Here is a 15618-nt window from a genome sequence, read left to right on the forward strand (position 1 = left end):
TTCTTAGCCATTTACGGCGAAAATTTCAAAGAAAGTGCGGTGAACGAGATGCCGAGCATCAGAGCGTAGTGAAGCACGGAAATATGCTAGAAGTGTAATATTGTCGCCGGTTTGGGGTGACGCCGAAGACAACTGATTAAGAGACTGGACTTGTACTTGAATGAACAGTTTGTTGGGCTAACTTGAGCACGCAAAATAACTAAGAAAATTGGCAGCGCCGATAACAGACAAACTTGCACGTTGGTTGTCGAACTATCAATGCCCGTTGCGCTCATCAACGCTCTGTTTAAAGTCTGCGAAGGAGCTTCTGAAGACGCAAATGATGACCAGACCAACCTGTAACAGGTGGTAATGGACTACAGTGTCTGCAACGTTTTAAGTACATCTCGGCACATATTGAGCAAAAAATGAAATGATAAAGCTTTGTCTCGCGACTAAGAGTATAAACAAAAAAGTTCAAAATCATTACATGCTCTACAAAGTTGTAAGGCCGCATGCTGGCGGTTCTTGAAAAACAGTAACTACATGAATCGTGCGCGATAAACTAGAGTTAGAAAATGGCGTTAAGCAATTGCAAAATTATTGACTGAAGAGCTTATTTTTCGCTTTCTCACAAGGTGCGAATTAGATTAATCGCTAAACGAATGAGACAAACCTTTTACGACAGTCAGTTAGGACAACAAGGATTTTTAAGGCTGGATAGAATACAACAGATGGTATCCTGCACAATTTCCCAGAGAGATGTTCAATATATCAATAACCTCTAGGATTAATACTGAATGGTATTCTGCAAAACTTTGGCATACCGCGACAAGGGAAAGCGGTAAGGCTTTCGCTGGAACTAAGTGAAGAGGAAGCTTATTAGCTCAGCTATAAAAGTAATTGTCCAGTACTGTCAATGGTCCTGAGTAGAAATCCTGGGTAAAGACAAGGAAACTTCAAAGGTAGTTATAATAACCACAAGACTTCGTTTCTGTGAAGGCTTAGAAGTAATCAATGCCTTAATAGAGGTGTGCTTCACCTTGGAATTCCGCTATGGATTGTGTGTGTGTATAACTTCACTAAATGCATTGGGCGAAGAGCGTAAACTCAGTAGTACTTGCGAGCGGGCTAGTTGGCTATACGACTCCAACAGCGAGTGAAAACAGAGGACAGGTTGTTGTCCTGCCCTACATATATGGCATATCACAGTCTGTTCGCTGCTAGGTCAATGCTTTCGCTAGCTTGCATTGGCGTGCGAGCGAAACGTTTACGCCGATGAGAAAACGACTTTAATAGTTACTTTCTTTAGATTATTCTAATCGAAAATAAACAAAAACCCCCATTTCATATGTTCTTACTTCCACACGCAGTGTTGTAAAAATTTATTTTAGCCCACGCAAACCTCTTTTATGACGCGTGGAGCTAAGAATGATTAAGGTTAGCGTGCATAATGTCGGTGATTGTGGTGAACGAGTTCACAGTGTGCAGCGAAAGCAATTGGTTATAGTGAACGGTTCTGCCAGAGGGTATAAGACATAAAGACAGAGGATTTCATTTACTCTTCAATGCAAGAAGAACTAGCGGGAAGCAACACCACCAAGGTTTGTAATCCAGCCACTATGGGCCGTTGCAGCAAACAGCTGCAATTGTCGGCGCCGCTTGTACAGATTTATATAGATTATATTATTAGCTAGTCAATTTGTTTTGGGATTAAGCGATTTATTTAGGGTCCTACACCTTGGTAATATTTAAGCAAGTAGATACAGATAGGTAAACGTGTGGTGCTACCACGCCGTCTAAACAGAATCTAATGTTTTCTCTCGTTTCGGAACTGGGACGTACCCAGTACTGGCAGCATGTGGACACAGAGCTTACTTTTAGTACCACGCCGATCGAACAACTGCCCCCAGGGTGCTCCTGGGAACGAGCAAGAGTCGCCTAAAGCGAGTCATTATGCTTGAGGCTTAGCCGCCTCATTGTGTAAACAGCGAGCCCCCAGGCATGCTCAGCCTACACAAGAAAGTCCAACTGCGGCACCAATTAGCCCTGGTGATCATGACTGACGCCTCTAGAATATTAGGCAGTGAATGCATTGGAATGAAAATTGTACAAATGACTTATTGTTGCTCTACGTTCTCACAAATTAGAGGTGCATATATCAAAGAGGTACACACATGCCGGGCTATTGAGTGTGTTCGTTTTTCCTGATTCGAACAAATTTCTCAAAAATATGTGAAATACCGATAGCAATACAGAATGTTTTTTACCGGCCAGGTGTACAATATAGAAGAAAATGACTGCTTAGGCTTGGTTGTGGTTCGGGGGAAGAATTCGGGCCAGGTGCGGCTCTGGTTCGATTCACAGGCTTTATATTGCGCCGCATCTTTTGCACAGTGACGCACTTCGTTTCGACCAGGGATTGGTGAACGAGGTGAATTTACATCGCAATCTATAATGCGGCTGTTTTTAAAGCTACAGGTCAGTATAAGCGTTAAAAGATTAATAGATATGCTTGATCCCCTCTTTAATGGCGCAAAGTTTAAAATGCAATATGAGATTTTGGGGCACCTTTTGAGAGTCAGCTGCAATATGTCCAGAGAAGATAAAGGAACGTGGCGCCCCAGAAAGTAGCAGTCTTTGGCTGTTCGCGCAAGTTGCCCTTTACCGACCATAACGGAAACTTCACAGTTGTGGCGGCCATGTTGAGGAGATAAGTTGGATGATGTCTATGCGTTCAATTCGGCAAATTGAAGCCAAGAACATAGGTAAGGTTTCGTGAACATAAGGGCAGGAAATAAAATTTATCAGTATATTTCCCTTCAACCTTGCTAAGAGACGCAATAAATACTATGACTGACAATTTACTCTATCAAGTGTCTTAAGATAATCCCGTAGTGCTCCACCAGGCCCATATCCAGTCGGCTGAACAGCTTAGGTAGATCACCGTTTGGTCAAGTATTACTCAAAGCTAGCTTAAAGGGGCCAAAAAAGCCATAAAGTTTGTTAGTACACTTTGGGGGGAATTCTATACCCAGGAGTGCCCTTTTAAATTAATGTGACCAAAAACATAAATAGAGCAGCTGTACAACGTAGAAGCTGCTGAAAACTTCTGCCAAAGCTAAGAGGAAGGGCTGGAAACCTAAATAATGCTGTGTTTTTCAGTTTTGGTTTGGTTTGGTTTGTGGGGTCTAACATCCCAAAGCAACTAAGGCTATGAGAGACGCCGTAGTGGAGGACTCCGGAAATTTCTACCACCTGGGGTTCTTTAACGCTCACTGAAATCGCACAGCACACGGGCGCCTTGTTTTGTTTGTTTGTTTTGTGTGTGTGTGTGTGTGTGTGTGTGTGTGTGTGTGTGTGTGTGTGTGTGTGTGTGTGTGTGTGCGTGCGTGTGCGTGTGCGTGTGTGCGTGCGTGCGTGCGTGCGTGTTTTGGTTTGGTTTGTGAGGTTTAACGTCCCAAAGTGACTCAGGCTATGAGAGACGCCGTAGTGGAGTACTCCGAAAATTTCAACCACCTGCGGTTCTTTACTGTGCACTGACATCGCACAGCACACGGGTGCCTTGCTTTTCGTCTCGATCGAAAAGCGGCCACCGAGGCCGGGATTCGATCCTGCGTCCTTGGGAACATAGTCGAGCGTGTAGCAAAAGCTACAATGCGGTAGGTATTTCGGCCGTGAGAGTGGCACTGTGTGCCATATACCAGGAAAAGGAAGAAGAAGAACAAGAAGAACAAGACGAAAAAGAAGACAAAGAAACAGAAAAAGAAGAAGAAGCAGAAGAAGAAAAAGAAAAGGAAAATAAGAAGGAAAACACAAATAAGAAGAGAAAGAAAATGAACAAAAGAGGAAGAAAGAGAGAAAGAAGAAAAGAAGAGAAAGGAAAATAGAAAGAAGAAGAAGAAGAAGAAGAAGAAGGAGTTACAGGAGACGAGGTGTGGAGTGCTGTTGTCCATGCCGAAGCCACGTTTGCACGGCGGAATGAAAATAAGAGCGGTTTCAACTGGAGTTCAGGAAGCAAACCAGCCCTTACAACGCAGTGGGGAAGCAGCCTGGACTTGGTACTACAACGAATCTGTACAGAGTCAAACCATGTAATTGAACGGGCGGAAACCAAGTCTCACTATTTTACTGATCATCGGAGCGTCTTCATTGGGATAAAATAACTTTAAGCCGTTGCCTAACTTGTGTCCTCCTCCATAAGCTGAACATTAGCGTAGCCAGGGGGCCGTAGCTTTCGTTACAACAATAGGCTGAACTGTAGTTAAAACACAGCTAATTTTATTTTTCACTCAGAAGTAGGTCGAGTAAGGTCCACGTCTCCGATCCTGAAATAGGAAAACCCTGACCAATAAAGGCTCGCAGTTTATTTCAGCTTGCGGCGAGTGGTTGTTGTTGTTCTCTAATTTGATGGCACATACCAACACAGGCGGATCGGCCAAGAATTGGGGTGCAGAGATATTAGATTTTGAGATGTATAACTACATCGCAAAAATAAATAGAAATAAATGCTAGTGAATAGAGAAGAAAATGTAAATATGAAAAATCAAAATAAAAAAGCGTAAATACTAATGCACGCAGTAGGAGAATACTAAGATTTATATCTACAGATTAGAATTCAAAGCATGTTAGAGAGGTAGGCGTTTTGTTTCTATTCAGAAGTTTTGAATGGTGTTAAAAACAGGCCTGTGGCTGTACCCAAGCATGGTGGCACCGAACGATAATAAAATCTGGCTGCTCAAATTAAGACCCAGCTGCTGTAACGGCTTCTCTAAATACCGTTTTCTCATCATGGTAAAACGGCGGCAAAATATCAAGAAATGATCTTGTTTCCGGTTCCCCGCAGAAAGCGCAGACGGGAGAAAGAGCCAAACCAGTCCTGTGCATATAGAAATTTAGGGGTGGAATACGACAGCTAGCCTGGTTAGAAACACCTCAGTCTGCCTTGATTGACATGATTTCCTATTCCAGGAATACTTGAGATACAGGTAGTCATCCGATGATAAAACAGATCCAGACTGCGTGCTTAATAAGGAACGCCTCCGAAATCGTGCTGCTGTTATGTACGATCGGGAGGATGGGCAACACAGGGCCATTCTGAGATTCTTTGGCTAGTCTATCAGCAACCTCATTGGCTGTCACATTACTGTGGCCTGGTACCCACACTATATGTATGAGGCTAAAATGTGAGGGGAGCAATGAAAGAAAAGTGTTTGTTATTGGCGAATCCATATTCGAAGAAAGCGACAAGCACAAGGAATAAGAGTCCGTAATTACAGCCACTGTTGAGTATGTTGGGTCTAGTTTGCGCAGAGCAAGCACCACCGCCAGCAACTCCGCCTACAAAATTGGGGTAAAATCCGGAAGACGGACTGAAAAAGCCCAGTCTAAAAGCGGAGAATATATTCCAATGCCGGCTTTTTCATGAAATTGAGAATCATCAGTTGCTATCAATATGCTAACGGGAAGACTTTGTAAATGATCGTCTAATAATTCATTTAAAGTGTGAGGTGATAAGTGTTTTGCATTATTTGCGAAAATGTCATCATAGGCAATTTGAACCGACGATGCACTTACTTTCGTTGGAAGAATGTTAGAAAGGACTATGTCCAAAGGTTGTAGCAGATTTCGCACTAGAATTTCCTGCGGGGTATGAAACCGAGGCCATCTGACTCAAAAAAAAGGAGTCTGGCTCGCGACAAAAAAAAATGATAGGGAGCGGTGGAATTGTGATTCATATATTTTTTAGATACGTCTGGACTGAAATCTTCATAACATTTCATTTCGCATTTCAGCGCTAAGAAAGAAAACTTTTTTTCAGAAAGTCGTTGAAGAGTGGGCGAGATGCGTAGATCTGCAAGGTGTGGAATGGTCGTTATTATTCACGGGATATTTCACTTCGCTACCAAATATGAAAGAACCAGCAGCAAACGCGGTGGATTATAAAGTTACCGTAGTAATCCGCATGCACCGCCAACGCCGGCAGCGCCGGCTCTGCGCAAATGAAGAGAAAGTAAAGCCAAAACGCGCTGAAGACTGTAGTCGACCAGTTTCATGTGGCAGCCGACGGCACAGCGGCAGTGTTCGCCCAAGATTATTGCTCCAGATTGGTGCACATTGGCGTGCGTACGAGTGTCAACAAGTGAGCGCGTGGCATTCTTATTAAATTGGACAACCACAATGAATGTTACTGTATTATATGATGTCATTAGCATAACATTGGCGCTCTAGGTCGCCTTTAATTCCCCTTCGCGAGGGCTGAGTAGCGGGCATGAAAATTCCTTACCTCCGCCAAACTCGATCTCCATCTCTTCTTTAATAAATTTACTTCACTCTCTCTCTCTCTCTCTATCTGGCTCCCGCGCTCTATCATCATTGCTCTAGCTCCTCTTTCGGCACGTTGCCAGGGCTTGTTATATGGTTCACTACACACCTAAAGCAGCGAAGAAGCCCAGCGTGCTTTCCAGCTGAGAAAACTGGCTTTTAACGGAGTAACCACACAGATAAGAACCGTCAATGCTGTTCTCCTCCAGCAATGCGCTCTGAGCTTCCTTCTTCAGACTCCGGATAAGCTGCAACTTATCTCTGCCGCTCACAATGCGTTAGACTTAACCATTGAGAAAACATTTCAAGCGTTTCTAGAACTAGCCTTTACCAATATAAACAGAAATAATTGTGCCAAGGAAAGGCGGCTTAGAACAGGCTTGCGATGACAGTGTGAGAGAGGAACGTGGGGTTTGGTGAGCCAACCGTACAATTAGTGAAGTATCCTGATTACTAGTAGTCAAGGGTTCGACGAAGGTTCGTCTGGTCAGGCATGGTAGTTGAGTAAGAAGAGTTGCAGTCATTGACCAAGTCAACATAAAAAAAAGAAGACGTTTCGGAACCCCTACGGGTTCCATGATCACAACCTAGGATCCTTGTGATAAAGGAACCCGTAGGGGTACCGAAACGTCCTCTTTTTCATGTTGACTTGGTCAGTGACTGCAACTCTTTTTACTCAACTATCCTGAAAACTGTCTGGAAGGTGTCTAGACTGCATTTTAACTCTGCAAGTTAAGGCTTTCAAGACGCAATATTTATTTTAGGTCACCTCAACGTATTTTCATACGTTATTTCAAACGTTTCGCAAACAAATTGCCGCAGGATTTCAGGGTGGGGTTGTAACAGGCTTCATGCCTGTTGTCTAGTTTTTTTAACATATTTATTGTGCAATTTCTTGTTGCGCATGTTGTATTTATATTTTTCGGCTTCCTTTTTTTATGTCATTAGCTTTCACAGGCTGAGAATGCGCTACCTCTGATGACTGTTGGGTATATGGTGTTCTTTTTGAGTATCTTCGTATAGTTCGTATTCAGTACTGCAGCGTACTGAGAGACTCAGGCACAGTCCTGCAGCGTATTAATGTGAAAACAATAAGAGTAATTCCGTTTAAATCTTTCGAGTGGCGTTCACGACAGGTGTGAATGTTCTTTCTGCTATTCGCATTCGACCGGTGTGTGTTCGCACCTTCTACGCAGTCTGCTGTGCTTCATGCGGCGTAAGTGGAGTGAATTCGTCAAGAACCTTGGTTTGAAGGCAAAAGTATTTGTCAGTCTTTTGTCAAAAGTCTTTAGACAGTGTTTGCCAAAGGTTTAGTGCCCACGGGGTCTGCCTCTGAGTCACTTCGTGCGGCTTGTAATGCATTTCCTCTGTTACGAACCTCTTGATGGTAGAATATTTTTTTTTGTCCCACACGCTCATGTGCTGTGAAATCAGCACCACTACAAAGCTCATAAGCTGACCCCCTGGGCCCTAAACGTTTACAAAACTGTGTACATGTGTCCTTGTTAGAATTTTTGTGCATGTAGCTTGTATGAATTGAGCGATTGCATGACTCTACTCGGAAGCTTTATGGCAAACGCTGCTCCACAATTTTGATATGAATGTAATTTTCAAGACTTTCGCGAGCATGAACAACGCACTGGATTCCCTCGTAAAATAACATGTAATGCTTTCGCTTTAAACTGAGTCTCTATATACGCTCCTGAATGCTCGATGCTTTGATGTGGTTTTCAAGACAGTCTCTCATTGACACTTTCTAGTTGGCACTTTGTTGCGCTGACGCTTGAATCGACCAGAGATTACAACGTTGTTTGCGCCAGATGTGAATAAAGGGAAATATTATGAAGAAACCAAGAACGTTCAAGACCTGTGTATATCAGTATATATTTACGCTTAAGAGATCAGACTACACTGACAAGAATTACAAACAATAGGTGAAGTTAATTTCAAATTGGTTATTTTCGTTCTTTATGGCCGCTCGCCATTTCCAGGGAGGGGATTTATGAGAAGTTATGTTATGTAGCAGTTGATTTAGGAGCAAAATAGCAAATATATCGATTAAATAATTATTTTCACACCGTCTAAATGTTTTTCTAACGCAAAAGTGGCATTTAGATGATTTTTACGCCGCTTGCTTTGCACAGTAATTACCTCTCTGAGAACAAAATATTAGCGGCAAGCGTGAATGAAGTTCCCTTTGTCATGGGCAGGTTGATATCCTTAACTCTTTATTTTGTGACATAGTTAAGCCCATAGAAATTTTTTTTTTGTTCAGTGAAAATAAGACACACACGTTGAGAACTTTATCATAATTTTGTGTCAGGTCTTGAACAAAAGGAACTTGGGTGGTTTCGTTTCGAGATGATGTTTTCGACTCTAAGCTAAGGGCGCCGCATCTCAGACAAATGCTCTGAATACTTGCCTTCCACACTGAGACCGCAGTGATGCTACACAGGTCAGTGTGCTAAACAGATTGGTGAGCACTCCAGCTAGCTTGACATTCTCTTTACATAGCGTCAAATGCATTCAGGAGATATCCCGTGAAGAGCGTAATACACTGAATAACAGATAGGAATTTCGTGCAGGGCACACGAACTGAGAACTCTTTGCAGAAGTTCGTTTACGTGGAAATAAAATTTTGCTTCCTAACTGTTTTTAAACAGGAAACTATGCACAGTTATTGAAGAGTGTTTTTGCGTGTAATTGATGTGACCTGGCGGAAGCAAAGTGTAAAGATATTGGCCGACATCGTTGTATTAAATATATAAAATATAGATATTTAGAATATGCTGAGTGCATCATGAGGAAGGCCGGTCTGGACGAGTGTTCAGCTGGAGGGAAAATTGCTGGAAAACGTATCAACAACCTTAGATATGCGGATGATACCACTTTAATGGCAGAAAGTGAACTGGAACTCAAGAGACTTCTTATGCGCGTACAAGAAGAGAGTGAGAAGGTTGGGCTTAAACTGAACATTAAAAAAAAAGATCATGGCGTCTTGCCCTATCATGTCCTGGAGCATCAAGGGACAAGAAGTGGAAGCTGTGACATATTTTCTCTTCGTGGGCTCCAAGATTACCCCGGTAGGAGACTGCAGCCATGAAATTAGGAGACGCTTGCTTCTGGGAAAGAGGGCCATGGCTAGCCTTGAGAGTTCCGTGGACTGCCAGAAGATCAAATCAGTCGATATTGTCGACCATATACCCTGACTGCTCATTAGAGGGTCAAATTCTAAAGTTAAAGCTCAGCTACTTTGTTCATCTGATGAGAAGAGAGGAGTCGCTGGAGAAAGATTTGATGTTAGGAAAGGTTGAGGGTCACCGAAAAAGGGGTACGCAGAGAACGCGGTGGGTAGATGGCATCCTCGAGGCGCTGCAGATGAAGGTATGTGATTTTAGGAAGATAGTGAGAGACCGGAAAGCGTGGGGTAATATGGTCCATAGGGTCACGAAGAGACGGACACGACGGAACGACTGAACTGAACTGAATAGCTGATATTTGCCTAAGTTGCTGTGCATATCAGTACTGCAAGATGAAAGGAAGTCTTAATCCTAGTTCTTTTTTTTTTTTTTTGCGACTGTCGGAGCATGTTCGTATAAAAGAATATCGTCCAAAAGAGTCTCAAATTATTGTGATGCAAATACATGTGCAAGATAGTGGCGACTAGCTGTAATGTTTTTTCCTGGTGCGGCTGAAGGGCGTGGAGTAACTTCGATTCTAAGGTAGAAAGTGAAAAAATCACAATTATACCGACTTAAACTACGCTCTATGTCATTGCCGAACGACACACGACGCGGAACAGGGGCGTCGCACCAGATAAATTTTTCATGTAAAAGCTATAGCTGTACTTTAAAGTCTGACTCTGTAAATGGTAATCACCAAGAGAAGATCCGAGAAAACGAGTTTCTTATGACAGCCTTGTTTTGTGAACTAGCACAGTTATAAAAATGGTGTTAGTGATTTAATACATATATTTGTGATTATTTCTGTGCTCAGTGAGGTTATTCAGCGTTTTAGGCAAATGCTAGCCATCATTACCCCTGAAGATGGTTATACGCCAGTTAACGTTCGCTCAATAATAATAGGTTTCTTCTTCAAACGAGCTTTTGATTAAAAAATCGAGAAATGCTTATTCTAACCAATCTTACGACGGAGAGCGGCTATCGCAAAAACGCGCTGCCTCAGAATAGAAGCTAGCATTTTTAGGCTCTGTTTTACTTGCTTCCTCTGAGCCATTACACTTCGCCCGGAATGACTTCTGATTAAAGAGCTAATTTCTGCAGCGCAACCATTCCAACCAAAAAAACGTAAGAGCAATCGTTAAAGCTTATAGAGCAGAGAAAGCTATGGCTCCTAATATTACCTGATAAATATACCTAGATTTTTTGAGGACGCTTACGATTTGCATCGTTATATCGAAACTCATCCGGCTGGGTTACAAACTGTTCAAATGGAGGAACTCAGCACTCAGTTCTGGTTCCCGTCAGGTGAATTAAAAAAACAAATAATATCAATATCTTCTATTTGTAAATTTCGAAACTAGAAGCTTGCAACGTATTTCGCACTAAAGGTTAGCAAATCGTAGGATAAAAACTTGATTCAGGTAAGCAAGGTAAAAACTATATATATAATGCTATTGTGTAAATTTTCAAGGTACTTTAGTGCGCAAATAACCATCAGAACAGTCTTTTAGGATGTTATGATAAGTGCAACGGAACAAGCCCTATTTGTATTTCACCGTAACAGTGCTAAAATTGGGTTTTATATGGAGTATATAACGTTTCAAAGCTACACTGCATATGATGGGTGCAGTTGTGGAGTGAGGCATGGCTTTGTTTATTCTTCTTTGTATGCAATTTGGGCTAAAAAGACGATGAAGAAAAAGAACACGATGAAACAGAACAAGAAAAAAACGAATATAAGAAGAAGACAAAGAAGAAGAGGAGTAACAGCAGACGAGGCCTCGAGTACTTCTGCCCAGGCCGAAGCCACATCTGCACGGCGAAATGAAAATAAGAACGGTTTCAACTGTAGTTGAGGAAGCGGCAACCTTCAACTACAACTTAGTGGGTAAGTAGCCTGGATTTGGTACTGCAGCGATTCGCTGCAAATCCAAACCATGTAATTGAACGAATGGAAACCAAGGCTCACTATTTTACTGATCACCGGAGCGTGTTCATTGGGATAAATAAACTTTAAGCTGTTGCCTAACCTCTGTCCTTCTCCATTATCTAAGCCTAGCGTAACTTGGGGGCTGTAGCTTTCGCTACACCATTAGGCTTAATTGTAGTTAAACCACAGCTAATCTTTTTTTCACCCAGAAGTAGGCCGAGTAAGGTCCAATTCTCCGATCCTGAAACAGGAAACCTTGACCAATAAAGGCATCATGCAACGTATTCCAGTTGGGCGCCAGTGGTGCTGCGTCCCGAATACTGAAATCATCACTTTCCATTTAGTCTTTCTGCGCGAAGAAAAAAAAATATTTTCAAAAAGTCGCTGAAGAGTGAGCGAGCTGCGTAGTACTACAAGGTGTGCAATGGTCGTTATTAATTGACGGGATATTTCACTTCTCTACCAAATATAAAAAAATCGCTGTAAACTCGGTGGAATATAAATCTACTGTAGCAATCTGCATACACCGTTAGAGCCAGCAGCGCCAGAAGCCTGCTAATAAAGAGGAAGTATACAGACAAAACGCTCTGAGACTGTGGGCGACTGCTTTATAAGTTATTTGGACAACGACAACAACCTGACCAGATTCATGTGGAAGTCGACGGCACAGCGGCGCGTGTCCGCCCAAGCCTAATGCTCCAGATTGGTGTACATTGGCGTGCGCACGAGTGTCACTAAGTAAGTGTGTGGTATTCTTAATTTGGACAACCACAATTAATTTGACTGTACTATATGACGATATCAGAATAACATATTCGCACTCTAGATTGCCTTTAATTCCCCTTCTCGAGGGCTCAGTGGCGGGGCAAAGATTCTTTACCGCCGCCGACCTTGATCTGCGCCTTTCGTTTCATTAAATTACTTTATTCTCTCTCTCTCTCTTTCGCCCTATCTCTCTCGCTCGCTCTCTCATGCTTGCTCTAGCTCCTCTTTCGGCACGTTGCCTGAGCTTGTTATATGGTTCACTACACACCGAAAGTATCGAAGAAGCTTTGCGCGCTTACCAGCTGAGATAATTGGTTGTTAACGGAGGAACCCCACAGATGGGAACCGTAAACGCTGTGCTCCTCCAGCCATGCCCCACAAGCTTCCTACTTGCGACGTCGGATAAGCTGTCGCTTATCTCTGCTGCTCACAATGATTTAGACTTAACCATTGATAAAACGTTTCAGACGTTTCGAGAACTAGCTTTTACCAATAAAAACAGAAATAATTGTGCCAAGGAAAAGCGGCCCAGAACAAGCTTGCTACTGCAGGTTCAGAGAAAAACTTGCGATTTGGTCAACAAGTCCTTCTTTTAGTGAACTGTCTTGCTTGCTGTTCTAAAAGCTGACTAGACTGCCTTTAAAGCACTTGCGAGTTAAAGCTTTCAAGACGCATTATTTATTTGAGATCTCCTCAATGCTTTTGCATAGGTTATTTCAAGTGTCACGCAAACAAATTGCCACTGGATTTCAGGGTGGTTTTATAGCAGGCTTCGTGCCTGTATTTTATATTTTTTTTTAACAGGTTTATCGCGTATTTTCTTTGCTTTTATGTTATATGGATATGTGTCTCTGTGCCCCTTTTTTCTATGACAGTAGCTTTTTTTCACACTCTTCATACTCTCCGATACGCTAGCTCTGAAGACTGTTGGATATCTGGTGTTCTTTCTTAGTATGTTCGGATTGTGAGTATTCAACAAATACACAGGACTGCAGCGTGTTATGTAACAACACCACAGCATGGTCGTTTAATTGTTTCGAGTGACATTCACGACAGGTGTTAATTTTCTTTCTGCTAGTTTCACTTTCGACCGCTGTGTGTTCGCACCTTCAACAAAGGCTGCCATTCATGCGTCGTGTGGGGAGTGTATTCGTCAAAAACCTTGGTTTCTAGGCATGCAAGTGTACTTGCGTCCTTGGTAAAATTTATTTACATTTACATGTAGCGTATATAAAACGACAGATTGCATGATTTCACTCGGAGGATCTAAGAAAAACGCGGCTCCATAATTTTGCTATGAAGATAATTTTCAATACAGATTGGTGAGCACGAAGAACGCACCAGATTCCCTCGTAATAAGAGATGTAAAGCGTTCCCTTTATAAAGATTCACTAGATATACGCTCCTGAACATTCAATGCTTTGATGTGGCTTTCAAGGCACTGTCTCTTATTGACACTTTTCAGTTGGCACTTTGTTGCGCTGAAGCTTGCACCGACCAGAGATTACATTGCGCCAGAAGTGAATAAAAGGAAATATAATGCAGCAACCAAAAACATTCAAGACATCTGTATTTCAAATTATTTTTACGGTTAGAGATCAGACTACACTAACAAGAGTCACAAACAATAGGCGGAGTTAATTTAAAATTGGTCATCTTTGTTCTTTATGACCAATCGCCATTTGCACGAAGGCGATATATTAACTGCCATATATTAAGTTATATGGCAGTCGATTAACCAGCAAATAAAAAAGCAAATAGGTAGAATAGTTATTTATTTTCACACAGCCTAAAAGTTTCCTTATGCTAAAGGGGCATTTGGATTATTTTTATGCCACTTGCTTTGCCCCAGTGGTTACCTCTCTGAGAACAAAATATTAGTGGCAAGCGGTAATAAAGTTCCCTATGTCATGCGCAGGTTGGTTTTCTTAATTTCTTAATTTCGTGACATAGTTAAGATTATCAGGCATTTTTTTGTTTTGTTCCGTGAAATTGAGAGACGCACATTGAGAGCGAAATAGTAAGACTCCAACTGCAAGGCGGAAATAAAAATGGCTCAATTTTTACAGGAAAGAGGGGAAATTCGACGCAACACGGAGGTTTGTTAGTTATATCATGGGAGGACATGGCGCGTCAGAAGCGGTAGAGGAGGAGCATATTGTCATATAAGTATAAATATTAATGTCAATTCATAACTGTATACATCGAAACAAGAGTGTAATACACATTGTGCATGAGAGTGGTGTATATGCTTGTACCTATTTTGATTTGTGAAATTATTCTACAATTTGCCTATCATCATATACATTGTCCTTCAATATTGCATGCATCATCATCACGAACTGCCAACTTTTTTTCCGAAATGTAAATAGTGCTATTTGGTGTATTTCCGCGCCATGAGGCGTGTTATGTGCAATGTCCCCTGTTCTTAACCGTGTAAGTTTTCAGCTTTGGTTATTTGTCATCGCACATATCAGTGTCAAATGCGTAATAAAACATTCTCTGAACACATGAATGCCGTTGTCCTGTTCGCCGCTTTGGTGGCTAAACAACGGCCGTTGAATGTCATCAAGACTAAACAACCTCCGACAGATTTTGAAATAATGTGCCTTTTGGCTCAAAATCTTTAGTGGCACAAACTCACCTCCAGAATGACATGAAAACGTATGGGATATATAGGCCCGCTCAGGCGATTTTGCCGCGCTCTTCCGCAGACAAATATTCTCATTGCCATAAAATACAGCTTTTTCAGCCAGAAACTTTATTAGCGCTATTGCCCAAAAATCTATCTAGCGCGGTTTTCAACTCTATGTTACATATAAAAGCATCGCTGCAAAAGTTGTCTATTCACCAAAGCGGCGAGTGCAATGACAGCATGCACAATATCCTCGTGACGCAGTGCCCCTTCCATCTGCCGCCTCTGTCGCTCGGTCTCCTGAAACGGCGTGACTGAGAGACTCCATGTGGCGCTCGTTTTTCACACATTCTTGTCGAAATTGTGACGCATCCATTCTTGGTGCTAAGTTATATGGTGTGATACGATCACGCTTCTCATTTAGCAGGCATTTGTTAGCCAAGTTAGTGGCTATGTGGCAAGTATGCCAGTGTGACTAATACGTATATGTGCCTCTTTCTGTATGCCTTAATCACTTCACCATTCCACATGACATAGGACAATGAACGTACTCAGAGGCGGTGGTGGGGTGAGAGCGCTGTCACATAATCAGAGTACAGAAGGCATAGCGCTGCCTGTTGTGTGATGGGGTGCAGCTCAAAAGCAAGCCTAGAAAGCGGGCGTCGTGGCAGCGTATCGCGCGAGCGGGCTTTCGCATGCATTTATATGCATGCGGTCCTGAGTGTCCTTGGTGAACATTTCAGCTCTGTTGAAAGAACATGCGCTGACCGGCGTAGGAGTAGTCTATTGGACTTGCGACAGAA

The 15618-nt window shown here is 42.3% G+C and overlaps 1 protein-coding gene across 2 annotated transcripts in view; it reads right to left on the reverse strand.

Annotated features, from left to right (window-relative positions):
* LOC146185628 (glycine receptor subunit alphaZ1-like) overlaps nt 1–15618 on the reverse strand; it is a 208774-nt gene that overhangs the window by 4511 nt on the left and 188645 nt on the right. The gene's annotated exons all lie outside the window — the stretch shown is intronic.

This window comes from Amblyomma maculatum, chromosome 6 (assembly GCF_055883805.1).
Source record: "Amblyomma maculatum isolate TAMU_Amacu chromosome 6, ASM5588380v1, whole genome shotgun sequence".
NCBI lineage: Eukaryota > Metazoa > Arthropoda > Arachnida > Ixodida > Ixodidae > Amblyomma > Amblyomma maculatum.